The 16,645-nt window shown below is 41.6% G+C and overlaps 1 protein-coding gene across 5 annotated transcripts in view; it reads right to left on the bottom strand.

The window, feature by feature from the left end:
- The window catches only part of GPR19 (G protein-coupled receptor 19), a 33,412-nt gene that overhangs the window by 4,284 nt on the left and 12,483 nt on the right, over positions 1–16,645 (bottom strand). For all 5 annotated transcript variants that reach the window (XM_024733311.1, XM_024733313.1, XM_024733314.1 and 2 more), the window contains one exon: positions 14,653–14,809. The gene's annotated coding sequence lies outside the window, so the exon portion shown is untranslated. The remainder of the gene's footprint in view (positions 1–14,652; positions 14,810–16,645) is intronic.

Raw genomic sequence — 16,645 nt, forward strand, 5'->3', positions numbered from 1 at the left:
TGATCCATGAAACAGCCCTACTTGATTTCTCAAAGAGAAATGTAAGGAAATTAGCCATTTTAACAAAAGACCTTTAAGCACGGCTGACTGGTTGATAGTAAATTGTAAGACTAGCTACCATACTTTCCATATAAAAAATTAGGATACACGGTCTGAAGACAGGACATAAGATCTAAAATTAGCACTGTCCTAGAGAATCTGGAATGCATGACTGTTATCCTTACAAAACTGAAATAATCTTTTCACCTTTATATGTGTAAAACCTACAAAATTCCAAAAAAAAAAACCCCAAAGCCCAAAAAAAAACCCTACAATTTTTAAAAAAGATTTAAAGTTTAAAAATAAAACAGACGAGCTATTTTCCCAGACAGAAGGAGCTGCTCTAAACTCTTGGGGGATGCCTGTGGCCTAAATACAACAGGAGCTGGGAGCACAGGCACTTTCCCATGGCTCCACACACACTTTGAAACCTGTGAACTTCCTTCTGTTTCTTCCTCTCACAGCAAAAGTCTGCAGGTGAAACTCAAGATCACCACTAACACCAAAGCGCTGCGAGGCCTTCGTCCATCCTTTCCTCCAGCTGCTTTACATCAACTAGTGTGTCCACCAATTTCTCTGACGCCCCGCCCCCGCCCCCGCCCCACACACTCCTGCCTGGAAGCGCAGGATCCCTCTGCTCAGAAATGGAACGAGGCAGCCTGAGGAGTTCTCCAGTCTAGGTCGCCCCTGCTTGATGGCATGACTTTTCGGACTGGACCTAAAAGTGCTGCAGCTCTGTTTACTTATTCAATACACCAAGAAACTATGCTAGGTACTAGGAGAACAACGAAAAGTAAGGCTCATAAAAGGGTAAATGTATAAATGAGCTGTCTGCCATAGTATAACTAAATTCTATAATAAGTATAATTAGTAGATAAGGAGTTAAGTGACAGAGAAAAATAGGGACCCGATTCTTCTTGGGATAGGGGGAAGGAAAGGAAAGGCTTCACAAAGGAGGTGAGGTGTAAGCCGGGGACCTGGAGGATGAAGGTCCCTTCTTCAGGAACACAAGGGGTTTTTTAAAAAGCCCCAAACATTACAAGGGAGGGAGAAAGCATGTGGAATGATTTGGGGGTCATCCTTCTAGGGCTGATCTTTTGGGGGCCCTTTTCCCCTTAGAGGTATAGTCTTCTGCAGACCATACCTCCCAGACTATACAGTCTCTAAGTGCCCTACAGTCAAACTGACCTACATTTTCCCCATGGCTATAATGAGAGGTTACATTTTCCACATTCATGGGCTGAAATGTGGTCACACAGTGGATAAGAATATACAGAATGGCTGTGGATTCCTTCTTCACAGAGCATGTTGTTACTCCTCTTCCCAGTTTGTTTTGCTTTAGAGCCATGGCTCTCTAGCTTAGCAACACACTGAACTCTCCCAGGGAGCTTTGAAAAAAAATACAGATGCCTGGGTCCTACCCTCAGGGATTCTTTTTTTTTAAATTAATTATTTATTTTTGGCTGTGTTGGGTCTTCGTTTCTGTGCCAGGGCTTTCTCTAGTTGCGGTGAGCGGGGGCCACTCTTCATCGCGGTGCGCGGGCCTCTCACTGTCGCGGCCTCTCTTGTTGCGGAGCACAGGCTCCAGACGCGCAGGCTCAGTAGTTGTGGCACATGGGCCTACTTGCTCCGCGGCACGTGGGATCTTCCCAGATCAGGGCTCGAACCCGTGTCCCCTGCATTGGCAGGCAGATTCTCAACCACTGCGCCACCAGGGAAGCCCCCCTCAGGGATTCTGATTTAATTGCTCTGGAGTGCAGCCTGGGCATCGGGATGTTTCAGAGTTCCCCAGGTGATCCCAACGCGCAGCCCAGACTAACAATCACTGCTTTAGAATGGCTTCCATGTTTCTGTCTTCTCTCATTAACTATGGGGTCCTGGGAAAAGGGCATTATTCATTGTCTGTGCTCTACAGCTTCCACTGAAGTTCTTTACATTAATAATCGCTTGTTAGCTATTTACTGAATTGACTCCATAAGTACAGAGAACTGAAATACAGGCCTCCTACTCTAGGTGGCTCTGCTAGGAGAATTAAATGCAGAGACAGAAAATCACCGTGTGTTCTCAGAGAGCCGAAACGCTGGTGACCATGAAGACAGGGGAAAACATGGCTCCAGAGCAGGGCAAGTGAAACTGAAGCCACCCAGGTCAACTCTCACTTAAGGGACAGTCAAGGTAGTTTAGGTGACCGCAGACAGCCTCCTGCACCCCCCTCCCAGAAAACATGGTCTGCCATATTATAACTAAATTCTAGGGTCCCAAAGTAAAAGTTCAGAAAGGTCTCCCCTGCTCCATTAATTTGGAAATAAATACATCTTCAAGGGGGTGTTTCTGAAACACAAGGGCTGCGGAATTCATAATTATGTCTGGGTCATCCATATTCAGTAATTATAGCAGCAACAAGAAAGACTTCTTCACCTCTTTCCTGCTCAACCTGTTTGTTCCCAACCAACTCGGAGACTGCCACATGACACACTCCATTGGGTTGATATTGAGGGCCCCTATTTTAAAATATATCTCTATCTATATATTATCTAAGAGAGGAATTATTCATCTATTGGGATCTAAGAGATGGGTTTTAATATATAGGTGGGGAAAATGGTGGATGGGTTGACATGGTGTAGAGCTAGGGACTGGGGGACCTCTGAAATAATGGGACCCTGGAGAGTCCCATCATTACAGAGGTCTGGGTCTATATATAAAATGATATGTCTATCATTTTATACTGTAATTTTTATTTTGAACGTTGTCTCCCCTGTTGCATTATGAGTTCCTTAAGGACAGTGACTGTGTCCTTATATCACTGGGGCATACAGATATTAATAAAGGTTTACTGAATAAAAAAATGGATAGAGGTGTTAAGAAAAATTATCCAATACTTGAAAATAAGGCACAGAGAGCATAGCGTAAGTGTTTTTTTTTTTTTGGCTGCACCCTGTCCAGGGATCGAACGCAAGCCCCTGCATTGGAAGCGTGGAGTCTTAACCACTGGACCGTCAGGGAGGTCCCCATAGCATAACATTTTAATGTCATGCTACGACATTGTTAAATGGGCTTCCCCAAGGATTATTTAATTCTCTGGAAGAATGTATCTGTGCTTGATTTTGCTATTACTATATGACTAGCGCCCAGACATTACACGCTAACATGCAAATTTCTGTCTAGTAGATAAAATAACCCCAAAGGTTATAGACTTATTGCCCTGTACGACAGTAACCAGCTCTGTGCCTCCTAGCAATCTTATGCTCACATTATTTAAGGAAACAAACAACAGCAATGACAAAAAAAACCCTACAAATATCCATTTATTCAAATGCTCTTGGAAGCAACCTGATTATCTGATCAGTTCCTTCAGTAATAAGTTAATAAATCTTTGATATGGTGTTCATTCTATATTTGAATGAGTCATGATGAATGACAGTCATTTTAACTTCTTTTTGAAAATCGTGACAGTCATGATTTTAACTTTTTGAAAATCGTATTTTGATGGATGGCTGAATGTATGAATGATTAGAAACTAACGAAAGGACCACAATAGAGGGGCACAGATGAGAAACTGTGTTTACTTCACAGTTTGCCGGCGGCTATTCCTGGATAAGCACATCCTTGCTGGTTAGGTTTCTTCTAGACTCAAAAAAACCCTAACAACAGATTTCTTTTTCCCTCCTGAAATTATAAAGATCCACAGATGTTCTCATAATATAGGAAGACCATTTTTTTCTGACATTTGTTTAAAAATTTAATGGCAAATTAGAATTTTATAATGTTGAATATTTATATGGTTTGGTTGGAAAAAAAAAAATGAACGGAAACATTTTCTGTAGAATGGAAAGTATCTGCTGCACCTAAGCAGATACATTGGCTGTTTACTAATGAGACTAATTACAACGATGACAGTATTTATAACATTACTACTACCAAGAGTTAGGATTTATTTTGTGCTTACTATGTGTCTGGTACTTCATATGCGTAGCCCTTCGAGGTAGGTAACATGATTAGTCCTGTTTTACAATTGAGAAAAACTGAAGTTCTTCCCCAAGGTCATACTGTTGAAAAGCCACAATGGGCTGGATGTGAATTCAGACAGTCAAACTGGCTGTACACGGACTTCTCAATCAAACATAGGAATATAAAGTTATTCCCCCACAGCCTCTTGCTACCCACAGATACATCTGTTCAATATGCTAGCTGAGAAATATGTGACACAGTGAACATTTGGGGGAAAAAAAATCACTCCCACTATATACTGCACAGAGGCTTAGTATCAAAAGTGCGGTAGAAATGTTGGTCTAGAAATACAGCCTTTCTTCAGAATAAAGAATGTGAGAATATTGGAAATTCATTATCGCAGATGATTAACTTGTTGCCTTTTAAATGCGGAATGAAAGCAGAACTCTAGACTTCAGTTTGATTAAAATGCAGAAAAAGTTTGATCAATAGTATTTCCCTGAGTAGGAAATTCTCTTTTAAATTTTAATTGTTGTAATTTAGGAAATATAATGGTGGTAGATATTTTCCTTAAATCTTTCACTGTTATATAGGCCTGATTTACCTATATATGAAATAAGAATGGAACAGAGGTGGACTGGGACCGGCTTGCATGGGGCTCCTCAGAGACAGCTGTGCACATTCCTTCCCAACTCCAAGTTCAGTGACATCATGTTGGTATCATGAATCAGCCATGGTAGGAATATTCACACCATGAAACTGACAAACATCACAAATAGGTTTTTCCCCTGAAGAGCCAGTTGTTAAACGTTGACCAGCCCACCGCTTCCAGTAGGGCAGAGTTTACGGGGCAACCTATCCCGAAGTCCTGAACTTACACACATCCCTGAATTTACAAATGGCTAAGGAGGTCCCATACGCTCTTCAGAAGCTTCCTGAGTTCCTATCTTGCTTTTGGCTCTGAGCTATGGCTCTGGTGCGGACACTGAGCTATGTGCTTTACAGAACTACGTTAAGGCTCAGGTAGCCACCAGCATGACTGTGGTGGGGAAGAGGAAAACCAGAGAGACAGAGACATGTTCTCATAACGTGCCACTCAGATAGGGTTGCCAGATAAAATACAGGATGCCCAGTTAAATGTGAATTTCAGATAAATAACACATAATTTTTTAGCATAAGTATGTCCCATGTAATATCTCCTACAATATTTAAATGGTGTCCTGTATTTTTATTAGCTAAATCTGACAAACCTACACACCCAGAACATAATCTTCTGCTGAAAAACATTTATTTTTCATCTCACAATACAGGAATATTGCAAAGTGGTTATGTGTGCATGCTTTGAAGCAGACAGCTGAAGTGTGCGTCCTTCCTCTGTCACTCACTAACTAGTTGTGTGATCCAAAACAAGTTATCTAACCCTCTTGATTCCAGTGTTCTCATCTGTAAAATGGGGACAATTAGTCCCTATCTCATTTGATTATTATGAGGATTAAATGATATAACAGATGCACAGGAGTTAAATGAGTTATTACAAGTCAATCTGCCTGGTATGAGAAAAACATTCAATCAGTGTTATCCTACTGTAGTTCTAAAACACACCTAGCTTGGTGTCTGGCACATAGCGAGTGCTGAAAAAATTAGCACTCTTACTACTGTCAGCCCATAAAAGTCTTCTAAGCCATGTGACAAGCAAATTTTAGTAACCACATCACATACTATAGCGATAATACTAACATTAGTCACATAATTTAGCACTGTTAAGGATGAATGGCTTTTGTGAAGGGGCCTGGGGACCTAATCATCATTCACAACATTGTTTTTAAGGGGAAAGTCATTGGGGTCCAAATAAATAAACATAACATTTCTCCAAGTTGGGGATGATTTTATAGTGACATGTTAGCCAGATAAAACCTTTTTCTATACCCTAAACCAAAAGATGTAAATATAACTGGATTGACTATGTCTTTCTCAAAAGCATATAGAGTCTATCCTGCTTAAATTATTTCCTTTATATAATTTTGAATAATTGCAAAAGAACCTCATACTTTCAATGAAAACAAAGTTTCTTCTCCACCATCTGAGACCACTAGCATCACGATTTATAAGCCTGGAATTTTCCCTAATGCCCTTTTCCCTTTCCTCCTGTTATATAAGATATATAAATATTCCTCCATAATATTTCCAGGTCTATGCCTTTCAGTTTGTTTCCAAACTGGGATCAAGCAGTTTCCTGAGACCAGACTTGGCACATTTTCTTTTTGTTTGAATATTGGTTATGCTTTCAAGGAGAACATGATTTTTTGAACAGAGAAGGATTTTCAGAACAGCCTCTTCTAACATCACAAAATAACCCACAACGACATTTCTGGGTGAGAAATTTCTAGATATCTAGATTTAAGGAACTATTCCTCTTCTATCACCTTTACCTTTCTTTGTTCTTTACACGAATTCTAAAATATTAGAAATAAACACAGTCAGCATCCTTGGCGTGATTTCCAGAAACCAGGAAGGCTTCTATCACCATCAGAGCATCATTCTTTTAAAGTCAAAGTCTGATTTTAGTATATGTGCTGCCAAAGTGGGCACCAAAGTTCCATTTAAAATTTAACTACTACTTAAAGAGTAAATTTTTTTACATATTATCAGTAGAGCAGTGACCTCTGAGACTCCGTCTCTCTCTGAGATCTATGATCTCAGAAAGGAGCCCGAGCTTCACCCCATGTGGAGGTTTATGTTGACCACAAGCTGCAATCCTCCCCAAATTCTCTGCAAACCAAGTTGCAGGAGAAAATGTTAGGTCATACTGGCTCCTCTTTGGGGGAATATATAAAGGACACTATCCAGTATTTCCCACCCTAACTGCCACTTAGTAGGGTTCTGTGTGGAATGGTTTAATAACACAGAACTTCCCTCCCTACTGTTCTCACAAAGTCGGTGGTCAGATAAAATGGGAAAAGGAAAAAGAAACACCAAGCAACTTCACCGTAACAAATGACTAATGTGTTAGGATGGTATATGCAAAGTGGTCCTCAATCACACAAAGTATCCAAATCTTTTCCACTTAGTGTGAGTCAGGATTGTGCTAAATGCTGGAGATACAGAAGTTAACTAGACAGACAAGGTCTCTGCTTTTATGGAGCTTTCCTCTAGTGGGAGAAACAATATTACACAGCTAAATAAGAAAAACAACACAATTAATAAAGAAATGGTTAGTGCTATGGAGAAAAATATAGCAGAATAGGGAACCAAAATGGATGGGAAATGGATGGCAGATGGTTGGTTGGTTACCCAATGGCCATTCCCAACTCCTTCCTTGCCTTCCTCTCTCCAGAGGCTGAAAAGGAAAGATAATCACTTTGGGCCCCCAAAGATGCCCATGCCCCAATCCTGGAACCTGTGAATATGCTACATTATATAGTAAAAGGGACTCGGCATATACAATTAAGGTTATGGAACTTAAAATGGGAAGATTATCCTGGTTTATCCAGGGGGACCCAAACTAATGAGCCCTTACAAAGAGAGAACTTTCTCGGCTAGTAACAGAGAGATGCGGCAGAAGCCAGAGAGAGATTCCAAGCGTGAGAAGGAATCAACGTGCTGTTCTGGCTCTGAGATGCCGGGGCCCACATGCAAGAACCAGGGAGAGGCCTCTGGGAGTTACTGGTGGCCCCCAACTGAGAGCCATCAAAGAAACGTGACCTTGGTCCTAAAGCACAAGGCACTGGATTCTGCCAACCACCGAAATGAGCTTGGAAGGGGAATTGTCCCTGGAGCCTCTAAAAAGGAGCATGGTCCTGCCAACACCTTGAAGCCTTGTGAGACTCTAAGCAGAGAAACTGGCCAAGCCCACGCAGACTCCTGACCCGCAGAACTGTGATGTAATAAATGGCCATTATTGTAAGCCACTAAGTTTGTGTTAATTTGTGACAGCAGCAATAGAAACTAATTCAATATAGCATTTGTTATATAACTGAGTGTGAAAACTGAAACTCATACCAGCCATTCTATCACTTTCCACTACCCCACCATCATCCAGAATATTAGAAACCCCCAAAAGCTTAAAGAATGTAGCACTTTCTACTTCACCTTAAATGTTAGACTGGAGACTAAGAAACCTAAGTTATAATTATGACTATAAGCACTGAACAGCAAGTCAAGAGGCCCAGGTCTTATTTTTACATCGGTGTAAGGACCTTAAGTAAATTAATCTCCCTGAATCTCTATTTCCATATCTACAACATGAATGAGTTGGTCTAGATGATTTCTAGGATCATTTTTGCTCTATGAACTACAACTGATAGGTAGACATTGTGACGAGCAACACACTTTCATTTCACTTATAATCCACCACTTTCACCTGGCGGAGAGTGCATCCTGAAAGTGCATTGTGATGGGAGGACCGGGAAGCTGTTTAGGGCTGCTGGGGCCCAGTTCTTGAGCCTTTGCTGTCCAAGATTGGTAGTCTGGGTCTCCAAAGGAGAGATGAATTGTACAGAGGGGCCAGCCAAGCCCTCCCCACTAATTATCCTGGATGTGCCAATAATCTCTTACTGAAGATTCCTTGCAAGAAGCAGTCTGGTCTAAGAAGACCTGCCACCTGTGTTTGCTTCCAATCCCATGTAACACCAAACTTCTCAGCAGGAAGAAACACTTGCTAGAACCCCTGACTGTCCTCGACCAACGTTCCACACCTCTCCTCCTCGTAAGGGATCTTCCAAATTTTGAAGAAAACAATTTGGCCCCAGAATTTGCACCTTGCCAAATTCAATTTAATTTATTACAACAAACATTTTTTGAATAGTTGCCGTGTGCTCATTGAGTCCAAGTTTGGGAGGGAAATGTTCAGTTTTATGTCCAATCTCTGATTTCAGTATCAACATCTTTAGTTGTATGACTGAAAGAGGAAAGGGGGGGGAGGCAAAGAGCAGACTCATTACACTCAAAGCAAAGAGCTGTACAGTAGATATGATTTATAGCTATTTGAAAAGAAGGTGAAGGATTTGTTAAGAACCGAGTGTAAGCACCAAACAGGAAGTTACTAAGAACTTCCGTTTTTCAGAAGCATTTACATTCTGTCTCACGTCAAGTTCACATCAACACTCTGGGGAAATTTTGATCTGCACCACTGTCTTCAATCAGGGTTTTCCAAGAAAGGAACCTTCAAATTCATGGAGCAGAAGTTAGATTTGAATTTGCAGTAACATGTATTTTTCATGGACAAATTATGCAACTATATATGTGGTCAGATGTGACTGAAAATATGGCTGAACATGTATCTGCATATGTTTCACATGGTTAATATATTTTTTAGTGCCATATATTTTTAGACATTTTATAAGTTAAAATGCTACTGCTATCACTTCTCAGTGCTTCTTATTTTAATCCTCTCTGCATATCAGCAATGATTGACCAAAATCACCAACACCAGCAATTTTCAACCTCTTCTTCGGAGGCAGATGTGACAAATGTGTCCATACATGTGATACACTCTTACGGACACATCCAGAATTACATGTAACACCAGGAGCTGAGCCTACAATCTTCAACCTAGAAGTCATGTTGAAAAGAAAATAATTATGTAGATATCCTTACCTTTATTCTAATTAGTTTTTTAAAAAATGAATCACCAGCAAACTTTGGTATTTTATCAGCTAGAAATTATTTGCAACAGACATTTTTTGTTTGGGACACATTTTGACACTTTGGTTGATAAGCACTGCCCTGCTATACCATAAGTGTACACCTGAAATCTGAATTCTTGAAGGCTAAGGGTGCCTGACACATAGAACCAGGAAAAGGTAATAAGAGAAAGAAACATGGCTATTCTCCACACTGGGCAACGGTGGGATACGACAAACCTGTTACAAAAGTCTAGCATTTGGGCTTCCGCGGTGGCGCAGTGGTTGAGAGTCCGCCTGCCGATGCAGAGGACATGGGTTCGTGCCCCAGTCTGGGAAGATCCCACATGCCGCGGAGCGGCTGGGCCCGTGAGCCATGGCCGCTGAGCCTGCGCGTCCGGAGCCTGTGCTCCGCAACGGGAGAGGCCACAACAGATCTTGAAGGCTAAGGGTGCCTGACACATAGAACCAGGAAAAGGTAATAAGAGAAAGAAACATGGCTATTCTCCACACTGGGCAACGGTGGGATATGACAAACCTGTTACAAAAGTCTAGCATTTCCCTGGAAATAATTAATTTCCTGCCTATGCTCTTTAAAGCCACTGACATCCCAGGGAGTCTTCATAGCCTGCCTCCAAATTCAAAGGTGTATTCCCTTCTTTAGATGTAGAAGAAAATAACTCTGAACACATTTAAAATGTGAAGAGGCTACGTTATCTCAACCATAATGCATGGTTGACAGCACGGGCTCTTAGACTAGTGGTTCAGAGGTCATTTTGCCTCCCAGGCGACATTTGGCAATATCAGGAGACATTCTTGGTTGTCACAACTCGGGGAGGAAAGTGTTGGCGTCTGGTAGCTGGAGGTCAGGGATGCTGCTAAACATTCCACAACGAAGAGGACAGCTTCCCCCCGACCCCCAACAGAGAATTATCTGATCTAAGAGGCCAACAGTGCGGAGATTGAGAAACCCTGCTCTCAAGCCAACCTGCCTGGGTTTCAAATCACCTGTTACCTATATAAGTTACTAAACATCTATGTGCTTATTGAGTGTCTTCACCAGTAAAATTAGGATAAAAACAGTGTCCACCTTCTTGATTTGTTGTGAGAATAAAATAAGTGACACAGACAGGAGCTAAGAACAATGTCTGGAAAAAAGCTAGTGTTTAACAAATGTTTACTTTCATTACCATTAGATGCATCGAAAAAGACTGAGAAGAAAAACACCAAAATTTTAAAATAAGTTGTTTCTAGGTGGCCAGACCATGACTGATTTTTATTTTCATTACACTTTTATATTTCTTTATATTTTCCAAATTTTCTAGAACTGTATTTGTATTACCCTAATATCCAAAAACACTTTTTTTAAAAGAATGTAGAGGAAAGAACTTTATTTTGTGACATAGTGGAAAGAGCACAGAATCAGAAAGATCTGGATTCAGATCCTGGCTTTATTTGTTGTATGTGACTTTGGGCAGATTAGTTACTCTGAGCTTCAGTTTCCTGATCAGAAACTGGGGCTAATAATGCATATCAGAGAGCTTCCATCAGGATTAAACATGACAGACATCCAGTGTCTTGGAAATATGCTGAATGACAGGCTCCAAGAGATGGGTGCTTTCAAAGTTTGGCCCAGGAAAAGTGACTCTATAAACAGGGAAATATAGTCATGATGGTAACTCCCCTGTTGCTTTTTAAACTGTCCTCTTGGAGAAGCCACCTCCCATCTCAACCCACTGTTCGCCTGGGTTCAGAGGAGAAATTGCATCCACACTTTGGTCCTTCTCTCTATTCTTTCCACCTCCCCACATATACATCCTAGGAAAGGACCTGATAATTCAGCAGGCAGGGCTTACCAGCAGCGGGAAGTTACTAAGAGTGAAAAGCAGAACCCAGGCATCACTTCCACATGCCCACTGAGGGACAAGTCCATTGTCCTTCTTCTTGTTTCTTCTTTCATCCCTAGCCTCCAAGCTGAAAGCACTCTTGGCAAGCCCTCTCCTCCAGAGGAACCGCTCCACTTTCTCTCTATTCTACTTCTCCTGTTCAGCTGGTAGAGAGGACTGCCCCCTTTCAGTTTTGAGAAGGATGAGTAGGAAGCCCAGAGAGGCTTCCAGATCTAAGACTCTTGTGTGCACTAGCCTGGCTCATCTGAGAAGGCCAGCAAGCGTGCGGTGGGCAGGCAGCACTGGCCTGGCTGTACCTTGCTTCCAGCAGGGCTGTTTCTTTTCCACCCCTCATTCACTCCAGGTCACACTAAAGACCAGGAGGATGAGTAGACAGGATTCAAGGACCCAAACGGTAACCACAAACCCCACTCTTAATGCTCTTTAATGACTTAATCAGATGAAAAAAGAACAGAATAGGTTATATGTGTGTATATTATCAGGAGGGGTGACTATTTTAAGCCAGGTTAGACTGCTAACTTAAATTCAAATCCTAAGCAACCTTTCAAGATGCCTGAGACAATCTTTCGTACTCAGGTCCTAATTGCCACGGTGTGGAAAAGGCAGTCTGGCTCAACCCCCTCTGACTCTGAAGATCCCATGGTTCTCCAGGGAGGAGTCTTGTAGTCCTACCCGGTGGGCTCTTGGTGAAGTGTTCTAGCGACCGGGAGGCACAGCTGATTAAGGCAGGATTGCCTGGGGCAGGAACTGACCTTCTCACGACATTCACTCTCAACCCAAGGTGAACTATTTCAACACGGGGAGAGGGTGCCAGGCAAAACATCAAAGGAAAATGAGACTATTTGGGGTGCCCCCATCTACATGTAAATAAAAATATCAGGAGAACTTCATTCTAAATATAAATAAAATGTCAGGGGGATTGGTAATAACCAGGAAATCATTTATGGATCCTTTTGGAACTCTAGTCTGCTATTGCTCCAGGGTCTGTCTGACTAGCACATGTACATTTCAGACATAATATTGACTGTTGCCAAGTTCTCTCCTACTACACTTTTACCTCCTCACTATCCTCCGCATAAAAGCATGCAAAACAAAATAGGCATGGGCCCCCAGCATGCTGTCAGTCTTGAGTCTTCCCATTCTTCATTCACAAGGGAACACTGAGATGATATCATAAACGGGCTGGGTGCTAAGTGCTAGAAAGCCAGATGGAAGGAGATGGTCCCTTCTGTCTAGAAGCTGACTTCGGATGACTATAGTAGCTAGCGTCAAGTGTACTTGTTCCAGGGAAATGCTGATTTCAGCAGGGATCTTTCAGCAAATCTAAGAACTAAAGTTCAATAAAGTTTAAGGTATCAAGGGGACTCCTTCCTCTCAAAGTATTCTCTTCAATTGAAACCGTGAAGGAAACACTTTATATAGTGAGGAATTTCACAAATTTTGGATTCCTACCCCCTTTTCTTCCTCTTTGTATCTCTGACCTAGTAACTTCTCTAAGTTTTCCCACAGCATATAAGAATGAGATCAGTCATCTTTTCTTGTCAAGGGCCAAAAGGGAAACTACACAGACCAAAAGGAGGTAACCCTTCTATTTCAGATATTTCCAGAAGTTAAAAAAAATTCCTCTTTTCCCCTTAAAAACCTAAATTAATTTGCAAAAAGAGAGAAATCTATTCCCTATTTTAAAGTATGATAATATTATTTTAAAGCAATAAATCTACTCAGTTTGATAACATAGTTTGTGTTTATAATTTCAGAAGTTTTTAATCTATTTATTTTATTTTGAAAACCAGGTAAGTACTGTTAATATGCTTAGGCTGGTCTTATTACTAGGTCCTGAGGATGGAAGAATGTTTCTAGGTTTGATTTAAAAAAAAAATGAACCATGATGTAATTTTAGATTTCTTTTTTTCCTTTAGACATCATTTGGTCACCATTGCAATACAGTGTTTTACCACCAGATATCTATACAGCACAAGGGGAAGAGAAGAACAGGTAATTACTTACTGGGTTATCTGGGGGTACAGAATGTGACTACTGGGATAATTCAAGATTACTATAGATTTCACTGGGGGTCTGTTTTAGCCAGGAAAGCTGATTCAATGTTCTAGTAGCATCAGCTGAACAAAATTTGTAGCCAAATCAACTGTTGACATCATTTGAAATAATAGGAGCAGGGAAGCAGCATAGTTAAGTGGTTAAGATCATGGATTCTAGGGTCAAGTTTCTTGGGTCCAAACCCTGTTTCTCCTATTTGCTAGCTGTGTGACCTTGGGAAAATTCCCTAACTCCTCTGTGCCTTAGTTTCTTCGTCTCCAAAATGTGGGTACTAATAATAACTCCCCCAGAGGGTTATATAAGGATTAAATAACTGACTGTGCTTAGAATGATGCTTTACACATAACAAGAACTTTACAAGTATTCGTTAAATAAAGACAAAATAAAATGTAAATCTGCTAGCTCGTCTCTTTGTGCTGGATAGAAATAGTCAAAGATATCAAGATTTGAGTGCATGGCAGATTCTTTTAGCCTGTAACTTTGGAAGATCCCTTTGAGAACTTCCTGGAAGCCTTCTTGGTAGCTATTCTGAAAGATATGGAATTTGGTGACAGTCTGCTGTCCCTAAGAGAGCTGGAAACAATCACAAGCACTCCTGGTATCAGGAACATCAGAAGGAAGACGATCACACAGCACAAAGAAACAGCACGCCAGCTCACTCAGGCTCCCTAAGCCACTGCCAATAACCTCGGGGAACATGGGCACAGAATAAGCAGCTGAAAAAGGATGAAACAGGATTTTATTGCAGTGACAATGAAATCTGGCTGGTGTCAGTAATATTATCTTTTTCCCTCTTTCCAGGATTCAATGAAAAAAATGCTTTTCAGCAATGAGTGCTTTGTTTTATTAATTATCACTATATACAATTCCCATCTCGTTTTTCTTCAACAGGCAGTGACTGTGGTGAATTGTTCATTTTACAGAACTACCTAGGCATCTTTTCTGGACCTGTGACAAATCTAAAGCCCCAAACCAGCGTCTAAGCCGGGACAAAATCTCGAAATTGTCTGGAAAACAGAAGGTATTATGTCCTCTGAGCCAAATTTCAGCCACAAAACCGCGGGATCTCTAGCACATACCTTCATCCGGACTTTATTTCAGAGACGGTCTCCTTGGGTCTTCTTGGTCAGGAACAGCCCTTGCAGAGGAGTTTGGAGAATGCCATAAACCACCAGGGAAGCTTGGGAACACATCCATATCTGTCCTCTGCCTTCCCCTTGGCTCAGAGCCTGCTTCCTGGTAGGAAGACAAGATGACGCTGTGCAGGGTTGACTGTTAAACCATCTTCCCGCCCCCAGCCCCACTCCCTTGGTGCCCCTCCCTTCTCCTTTCCAGGGCTCTGGAATGTGTCACATGGGAAATGGATCATGTGGCTCCAGGGGAGAATGTGGCCGGCTTCTCTCTCCCTTCCCCCACTTTTCCTTTCAGGAGCATAGCAGCAGAAATCTCCGACCTGATTGGCTCGGACCAAAAATCTCCACACGAAAAGAGGAAGATTCAACCATCCAAACCTCCAGGCTTCTCCGCTTTCTTTTTTGTTTTATTTTTCATCTGAACATTTTTCCTGGGCATTCAGAATTGCTTGGAAGGGAAGGAAAGAATGCTTTCTCCCCAGGCCGTCTCTTTCTTTCTTATCATCAGTACCCTAACATGGCAAGGTGTTCCCTAACCTCCCTCCAGAGCCCCCTTGGCACATCTAAGACAATCAAGTGTTCAGCACCACGGACAGCATTACACCCTCCTTCAGAGCTCCTTAAAGCCATTTGTCTATTTCACTCTCAGGTAAATAAAAATATTTTAAAAATATTTCCCCTGAGGTCTTGTGTCTAAATATACATCAGGCTATATATATGTAAGGCTTCAACCTCCCCTACTATCAACTTACTGTAACCTTATAAACACATTTATAATTTGTACATACCATTAAACCTAAAAAGACTATCCCATGTCTACCTCCCCGGCCCCATCCCACCACCCATCCCCACCCTTTAAACATGCTCCATGTTTTTTGGGGGGAGGGGAAATTCTCATTACACAGTTTACCATATGCCCATATATCTACGCTCACAGGCACAATGACAGGCAAACGTAAGATTTCTTGAATGTGCACGTCCAGATGTCTTTAGTCCCATCCCTAGGCCTCAGGCAGGGCCGAGCTCTCCAACTCAGAGAGGGAGCCCGGCAGGAGCAGTTTTGTGCAGGGTCTTTCCTGCTTCACTGACATCCCGGTTGCCATGGTAACTGTTGAAGGGGATGATTTCGTTCAGAACCAGTCACCATGGGACCCTGCTGACTAAAGAAAGGAAGAGGGAACAGGACTGAACTGCAGAGGAGGACTTTCAATTAGCATTTGCAGAGCCAAATTTACCTAATGGGCCCTTTCTTTACTGAATTGTTGTTGACCCTAAATCTTGAAAGGCTTCTAGGAATTAGTATGGACACTGCAATGGTAACTCCCCCCATCCTCCACTGCTGCTTTCCTTAAAAATCTATTTAGGTGCCACTAAATGAAAATGCCACCTTCACAGAACAACTGTGGCATATGCCACCACAGAGCACAGGGAAGAACACAGGAAACGTATTTCTTCTCAGGCTGAGGCTTCTGGCTTTCATGAGGCCATTTATCTAAGTCTAACAGTCTTAATTTTAGGGAGATGCTTTAGAACCACACCTGAACCAGGAACAATTTGTGAATGCTTTACAATTTTATAGCAGAAAAGATAAATATGGTTTAACGTGCCTTGCTGGATTATTTTGAATAAAAATAAATTTGAATAATAAGGTCAATCCCTTGGATAGCATTTGGACTATCCCAAGTCAGGAACTTAAGCTAGCTATGCACTTGTCTCTTTAGGCATGCATGTAGCTGATGGTTTCTAACTCAGAATCCTAAGCATGGCAATTCTGAATATTTATTTTGAGGGATAGAAATGCTGACTTTCAATGTGCAATAATGCAAACTCTATAAGAAAAGAGGCAGCATACAGGAGCTGGAGTATAATTTCAGGAAACTGAAGTGCCTTCCTGGTCCAACATCCACAGCTTAAGACATGTTTACATCTTTTATTTTAG

This window comes from Neophocaena asiaeorientalis, unplaced genomic scaffold (genome assembly GCF_003031525.2).
Source record: "Neophocaena asiaeorientalis asiaeorientalis breed wild unplaced genomic scaffold, Neophocaena_asiaeorientalis_V1.1 scaffold150, whole genome shotgun sequence".
NCBI lineage: Eukaryota > Metazoa > Chordata > Mammalia > Artiodactyla > Phocoenidae > Neophocaena > Neophocaena asiaeorientalis.